The following is a 7926-nucleotide window of genomic DNA, read 5'->3' as shown; positions in this document are numbered from 1 at the left end:
TTTCATGTAAAAATTTTGTTTTCCGCTGCGTACACGTGCCTGATTCGGAACACTCCTAAGTAAGTGTTAGAGTAGGTGACCGGCAAGCCAACTTGTGGTTGTGGTCTTTCTCTTTTCCTTGTAATAAAACAATCGTTTTTCGTTCGTAATAATAAAATATCTTATTTGGCATTCTATATCTGTTATCCCATGCAAGCAGCATAGATATAGTCCTAACGAGTTACTCTATTACTGTGAGTTGATCTAGTAGAATCGTGAGATAACTCAGCAATGTAATGTAACTGTTAAACCTTGTTCCTAGTCGATGGGTTACGCCAATAATGAGGATACCGGCCTTTCCCTTTTGAGACTAGCACTTAGTGTATGTGTACTGCGTCTCATCAGTCCTCGGTGTTGTGACATCGGCATACTTGAGTGGGTGCTCATACTGGATGAGTTCACTGAACTCCCTCGCCCTAGAAATCTATAAGTGGTTCTCATTCATCGAGTAATAGGTTTCTAAGATATAGTTGTACACCATTAGTCCTTAAGACCCAGACATCACCGTGACTTCACTAGAGGACCGATTGTATCGTGACCTGTCCCTGAGTCCCACCGCGGACCGCTCCAAGGGCCAACGTTCGTGCAATCCGAAATCTAGTGTGAAGTCTGTGCATTGTAGTAGGGGATTCGAGCGCTTGAGTAGTCATGGATGTCCTGTGTGTTCTGACGGTTTATAATCCATGGAATCTCTGGCCAGAGTTGATAGTGGGGTGATTAGGGAAATGTGTTTCCCTAAGTCGCACACGAACGGATTTATAATACCTAGAACGTTCGCACGGTTATTGAACTTTATAAGAGGTCTCGGTGAACCAATGCCTCTAGTTCAATCGGGACATGTGCTACGAAGGGATCGTACTGTACGCTAACTATATCATAAGGTTCTTGCAGGCACTTCATTTGTATCTAGGGAATCATGACGCGTAGTTGCTAGACGCCAATCTTGATTCGTTGGGCACCGATTTGATCGGGATTAGGTAAAATGAGTTTTACTCTAATCGGGACTCTTGGGAGGAGTTCGTATAAGAACAATGTGTTGTACGAATCACAAAGAGTTGTGAGCCCACGGCTAGCATACACCTGAACCATTGAGGGTCACACTTCTCGTGTAATATAGATCCTTGATAACAACAAGCATAGATTAATGTGTTAATCTTTGAACGATTGGATGTCGATATGATTGAATCCAAGATTCGTAATTGTGAATTGCGAATTGGAATAAACGTGGAGAAAGAGAGAAATGCGGAATTTAGTGAACTTTCTAAATTGGGAAGTTTCCCGATTTAGCAAGTCCACTAAAGTGGAAGTTTCCAATTTTGGAAATTGGAAATTTCGAAGAGGCACTCGTATCGACGAGGACTTTGAGCTCGTCACAAATATAATTTTGTGGACGATCGTTTATTAGAAACGAGGCCGACGAGGGGATGGGCTTAATGCATCAGTGGGTCAAGCCCAATGACTTAAGCCCACTAGGGTTGAAAACCCTAGGTATAAATAGACCTCAAAAAGAGTTTTGAGATCAGATTTTTCAGCACCAAAAACCCTAGCCGCTCAGCCCCTCTCGGCCGTTGCTGCCCCGACGCGCCACCGCCGACCACCGCCGGAAACACCGCCGGTTTTCTCCTCTTTTTCCTTCGTTTTATTCGTGTTGTTATCTAACTCGTTTACATCTAGTGCTGTAGTTCGAGTGGGTCGAAAATACGGTGTGAAACCTAATTGGAGAGGAGCTGCTGCCCCGACGAATCCACGCACCGCCGCACGCGCCGCACCGCCGCTCACGCGCCGTCGCTGCCGCTGCCACGCGCCGCCGCTGCTGCTGCCGTTCGTCGCCGCTCGTTGCTTGCTGGATCAGCTTGTTCCAGCCGTGAATTGCAGCCCCGTGGATTGGTAATTAGCAGCTTGTACGTGACTCGTTCTAGGATTTCGATTCGTCGAAATTTCACGCTACAAGAGGTAATTAAATCAAAACTTACGTAATTCGATTCGAACATGTTTGTATGATTATTAATTTGCGAGCATGAGTAATACGTGATTACATGTTTCGATTTTGTGAAATGAAGTATAAGCATGTTTCGTGATTTTCGGTTTTACGTATTTTTCAATTAAATCGATAATTACCATATGTATGGCGGAAGCGTTAAGGTACGTTGACTATGTGATTAGTTTATGCATGTAATCGAAACTAGTTCGATACAAAATTTTTAAATTCCGCTGCGTATACATGCACGATCCCCAACAGTAAGAACCAACCTCGTATTGAAGCAGTGCATCCTTTGTTTAAATTGGAAGGTCGAATATTCCACGCCGAAGGAGTACCGGTACCAACGACGAATAGTAACACACGCCATGAAAACGTATTATGTGAATGTAACGGCGTACTACTCTTGAGCAACCAGTAGGTTCAACTATAGCGAAAAACACGTATTGTGGAATCCATCTACTCGGAGGGAGATGTACTTCGAATGCCCTTACGCGTATGATGAACCTTATAAACTGAATCTCAAGATTTGTTACGTCCGGTTAACGTATGATATCATGGTTGCTACGGTTATCGGCGATCGTTACGCAATTTATACGGGTAAGAACAATTCTTGGTCACAAAAGAAATTAGGAATCAAATACCAAGGATTGTTTACAGGAATATTCGTTGATAGAGCTACCTATTGGGCTTTAAGGGACGACAAGTACACTATTCAAATAGTGTATATCGAGCCAAGAACTGACGAGCTCAAGAGTTTGCAGAAACCCAAACAACTAAATAGTGATTGTAATAGTAATATATTTATTAGTTTGGCTTGTTTGAGAGAGAACATGTGTTTTTACTGCGTCACTGGAGAAGTTGACGATGATATGTTAAGAATTCGAAGTTGGGGAAAGGAAAAGGGCATTGATGTGAGGGAGAACCCAAATTGGAAGGAGTTTCTAACTTTCGAAAATAGGAAGCCTCGGGATTGGTGGCTAGGAGAGCTTTGTTTCATCGAAAACAAGATTGTAATTCGGTTGGATGAGAAAAATCCGTCTACTATAGTCCTTCTGAGAAGACGTTTGAAGAAATTGACGGGACCGAGACTCGTAAATTATATAGGTGAATTAGTTCGATATCAGAACAATCTGTATTTCCTTGTGCGGACGGAGACTCGTTCGATATCTTGAGTTCTTGACACACTTTTTTCTTTTAGTTTTTCTTTTGGTTAAAGAATTTCCGATTGATTAGAAAAGCAAATTATATGGTGTTGTCTTTATAATGCAGTTTGCACATAAGTAAAATCGAAGAACTGGTTGTTATTATACTACAGTAGCTTTATAGAACGAAAAAACCCATAGGTAAATCTTTTCTCGCGAACCATCATCTGAAGCGATATGTATATCGGTAAAACATGGATCATAAACACGCGTCTATGTTCAAGTGCAGAAGATTCAAAAAACTCATAAGAAGGGATTATTGATGGCACTATTTAACTCACTCCCTGCAGAGTGAAGCACGTGGATGTCAACTTTCTATCTATGCAGATACAAGAATTTGCCCCCTTCGATTGTCTCAAATCCGCAAAGTTCGAGAAATTCAATGCCTCCTTTCAGTTTACCAACTCGATCCTGTCAATCATGAGAAACATGTTATAATAAACAAACTACATACTACAAGGATTGGCATGAAATTTTGAAATTGTGGGTTATAACTTAAAAACTATTCAATTGGTATGTTAAGGAGAGAAATCTCTATTGCAGATCGATTATACGTCAACTATATCAAACCATTGGCCTTGTGCTCCAACAAGGCTCTTAACAACAAACTAGTATTTAGGTAAACAATTTCAAATGCTAATTTGGAGCGTAAAAAAAAATTATTATTTCATAACTGAAAAGGCTCTGTATAGATTCGACGGTTGACAGTTGAAGTCTCTCGAATTAATAATAAATGGGTAAAGACACAGATAGTCAAATTATTGCACAATGTTTACCTATGGATCCAGGATTCTAACACATCATTTTTTTTACATAGATGACTCCAAAAGGATTTATCCACAAACATATGAGATTTTTAGTCAAGACTTGTTAGACAAAACATGCTCAGAGAAAGTCAACTAAAATAAATGTACAAATACAAAAATATCAGAAGAGAATGAACCTGAAAAGTAGCATACGTGTGTCTAATCTTTCGGAATTTCTGCTCGTTTGGATTTGTTGTATCATTTTTCGCGAAAGTTAACAGTGTGCTGATAGCGGTCTTCACGTTTGCATTAGCTTTTTCCAAGTATTCTTACTTTCCTTTTAGCATTAGATTCGAGCTAAGCATTATTACTTTCCTTTGGTCATTAGCTTTGAGCTATGTAATGTTCCCCTCCATATGAAATTAGCTTGTGCTAAGCATTCTTACTTTCCTTTTGGCATTAGGTTCGAACTAAGCATTCTTCCTGTCCTTTTGAAAGAAAAAAGAATCCTTAGCTTCGATCTAGCACTGCGGAAAGCAGAGAAACAGGAAGAACAAAGAGCTCGGGAGAAAATTCGTCAAAAGTTTGAGGAAGATAAGGTCTTTGCATTTATATTCACTATATGCTATCCTTTCAGTATCTAACTACTCTTCTATGAGGCAGATAGATTATACAAATCCATGATTGGTCAGAGTATTAAAATAAATTAATAGAATATATTCTCTTCCTCTCACTTCCTTTCGTTTTTGGCTAAATCAATTTCTTTGAGCTCTGACAGGCAGAAACACATAGAAAACATGGGTTGGCGCTAGAAGATCCAGCTAATGTAAAGCCTTTTGCACCACCGGTGAAGGAAAAAAAGGTATTGATTCTGCTGAGTTAATATATATTTATAATCATAAAATTGTTTCATGTAACCTCTTTTAAGCAGATCTTCTCAAAATACATCTACAGAGCTTCTTGCCTGTCTGCCCAGCTACAAAGGCAGAGCAGATGAGAGACTGCTTAAGAACCCTTAAACAAACTTACATGGTAATAACTACATGTTCTAGGTATTAATGAATTGTATAAATTTGAGTTAAAAATGAATGTTAATTTTATTTTCATTGGTATGGATGATTTTTTACCCAATGAAAAATATTCTACAAGTACCGGAGAAAGATTCAATTGTGATTAAAAACGCACAAATATATGTATTAGACATAAGTGAAGTGCAGACATTACTCGGAGTAACAGTACTTAGGTTATCTTCTCCTATCTTAATCACCATGCTATGCATTTCCATCTTTTAATTGAGTAGGATCGATAAAGAGAGGAAGAATGCTTAGCTAGAAGCTAATGCTAAAAGGAATGTAAAAATGCTTAGCAAAAGCTAATTCCATACGAAGAAGAATAATGATTAGCTCAAACCTAATGCCAAAACGAAAGTACGAATTGTTAGCACAAGCTAATTCCATAAGGAGAGGAATAATGCTTAGCTCGAAGCTAATGCCCAAAAGGAAAGTAAGAATGCGAAGCACAAGCTAATTCCATGAAGAGCGGAAGAATAATTAGCTTTAAGCTAATTCCAAAAGGAAAGTTGTAATTCTTATCTAAAACCTAATGCCAAAAGGAATGTAAGAATTTTTAGCACAAGCTTATTCCATAAGGAGAGGACCATTACTTAGCTGAAAGCTAATACCAGAAGGAAAGTAATTATGCTTAGCTCGAAGCTAATGCACAAATGAAAGTAAGAATGTTTGGCATAATATAATTCCACAAAAAGAGGAAGAATGCTTAGCTCGGAGCTAATGCCAAAAGGAAAGTAATAATGCTTAGCTCGAAGCTAATTCCATAAGAAGAGGAATAATACTTAGCTCACAACTAATGCCAAAACAAAAGTAAGAATAGTTAGAACAAGCTATGTAAATAATGACAGGAATAATGCTTAGCTTGAGGCTAATGCCCAAAAGGAATGTAAGACTGTATAGCACAAGCTAATTCTATAAGGAGCGGGATAATGCTTAGCTTTAAGCTTATGCCAAAAGGAAAGTAGGAATTCTTAGCTAAAACCTAATGCCAAAAGGAATATAAGAATGCTTAGCCGAAGCTAATTCAATAAGGACATGACAAATGCTTAGCTCGAAGCTAATGACAAAATGAAGTAATAATGCTTTGCTCGAAGCTAATGCCAAAATGGATGTATGAATGTTTGGCAAAAGCTAATTCCATGAAAAGAGGAAGAATGCTTAGCTCGAAGCTCATGCCAAAAGGAAAGTTAAAATGCTTAGCTCAAGCTAATTCAATGCTAATGCCAAAAGGAATGTAAGATTTCTAAGCTTCAAGCTAATGCCAAACAAAAATAAGAAAGGTTAGCTCAAGCTAATTCCATAAGAAAAAAATTTAAAAAAATTAAAAAATTAAAAATAAATAACAAAAATTAAAATAAATTACAAAGGAAACCTATTTCCATAGAAAAGGAATAATGCATAGCTCAAACCTAATGCCAAAACTAAAGTAAGAATGCTTAGCACAAGCTAATTCCATAAGGAGAGGAATAATGTTTAGCTCGAACCTAATGCCAAAAGGAAAGTAAGAATTCTTTTTTCTTTCAAAAGGACAGGAAGAATGCTTAGTTCGAACCTAATGCCAAAAGGAAAGTAAGAATTCTTTTTTCTTTCAAAAGGACAGGAAGAATGCTTAGCTCGAACCTAATGCCAAAAGGAAAGTAAGAATGCTTAGCAAAAGCTAATTCCATATGGAGGGGAACATTGCATAGCTCAAAGCTAATGACAAAATGAAAGTAATAATGCTTAGCTCGAAGCTAATGCCAAAATGGAAGTATGAATGTTTGGCAAAAGCTAATTCCATGAAAAGAGGAAGAATGCTTAGCTCGAAGCTCATGCCAAAAGGAAAAATAAAATGCTTAGCTCAAGCTAATTCCATAAGGAGAGGAACTATGCTTAATTCAATGCTAATGCCAAAAGGAAAGTAAGAATTCTAAGCTTGAAGCTAATGCCAAACGAAAATAAGAAAGGTTAGCTCAAGCTCATTCCATAAGAAAAAAAATTTAAAAAATTAAAAAAAATTAAAAAAAAATAACAAAAATTAAAATAAATGAAAAAGGAAAGCTATTTCCATAGAAGAGGAATAATGCATAGCTCAAACCTAATGCCAAAACGAAAGTAAGAATGCTTAGCACAAGCTAATTCCATAAGGAGAGGAATAATGTTTAGCTCGAAGTTAACGCCGAAAGTAAAGAAAGAATGCATAGCACAAGCTAATTCCATAAGGAGCGGAATAATAGTTAGATTAAAGCTAATGACAAAAAGAAAGTAGGAATGCTTAGCTCAAAATCTAATGTCAAAACGAAAGTATGAATACTTAGCACAAAGTTAATTCCATAAGAAGAGGAATAATGCTTAGCTCGAAGCTAATGCCAAAAGGAAAGTAATAATGCTTACCATAAGCTATTTCCATATGAAGAGGAATAATGGTTAGCTCGAACCTAATTACGCAAAAAACGAAAGTAAGAATGCTTAGCACAAACTTACTCCATAAGGAGAGGGACAATGCTTAGCTCAAGTCTAATACCAAAAGGAAATTAATAATGCTTAGCTCGAAGCTAATTCCATAAGGAGGGGAATAATGCTTATCTCAAAGCTAATGTCGAACCGAAAGTAAGAATTGTTAGCACAAGCTAGTTCCATAAGGAGAGGAATAGTGCTTAGCTCGAAGTTAATGCCCAAAAGGAAAGAGAGAATGCATTCGACAAGCTAATTCCACAAGGAGCAGAATAATACTTAGCTTTAAGCTAATGCAAAAAGGAAAGTAGGAATTCTAAGCTAGAAGCTAATGCTATAAAGAAAGTATGAATGTTTAGCACAAGCTTATTCCATAAGGAGAGACCAATGCTTAGCACAAAGCTAATGTTAAAAGGAAAATAAGAATGCTTAGCTCAAAGCTAATGCCAAAAGGA

This window comes from Erythranthe guttata, chromosome 11, assembly GCF_056151865.1.
Source record: "Erythranthe guttata isolate IM_541 chromosome 11, IM_541, whole genome shotgun sequence".
NCBI lineage: Eukaryota > Viridiplantae > Streptophyta > Magnoliopsida > Lamiales > Phrymaceae > Erythranthe > Erythranthe guttata.
The sequence above is the reverse complement of the archived record's forward strand: the minus strand, read 5'-3'. Positions refer to the sequence as shown.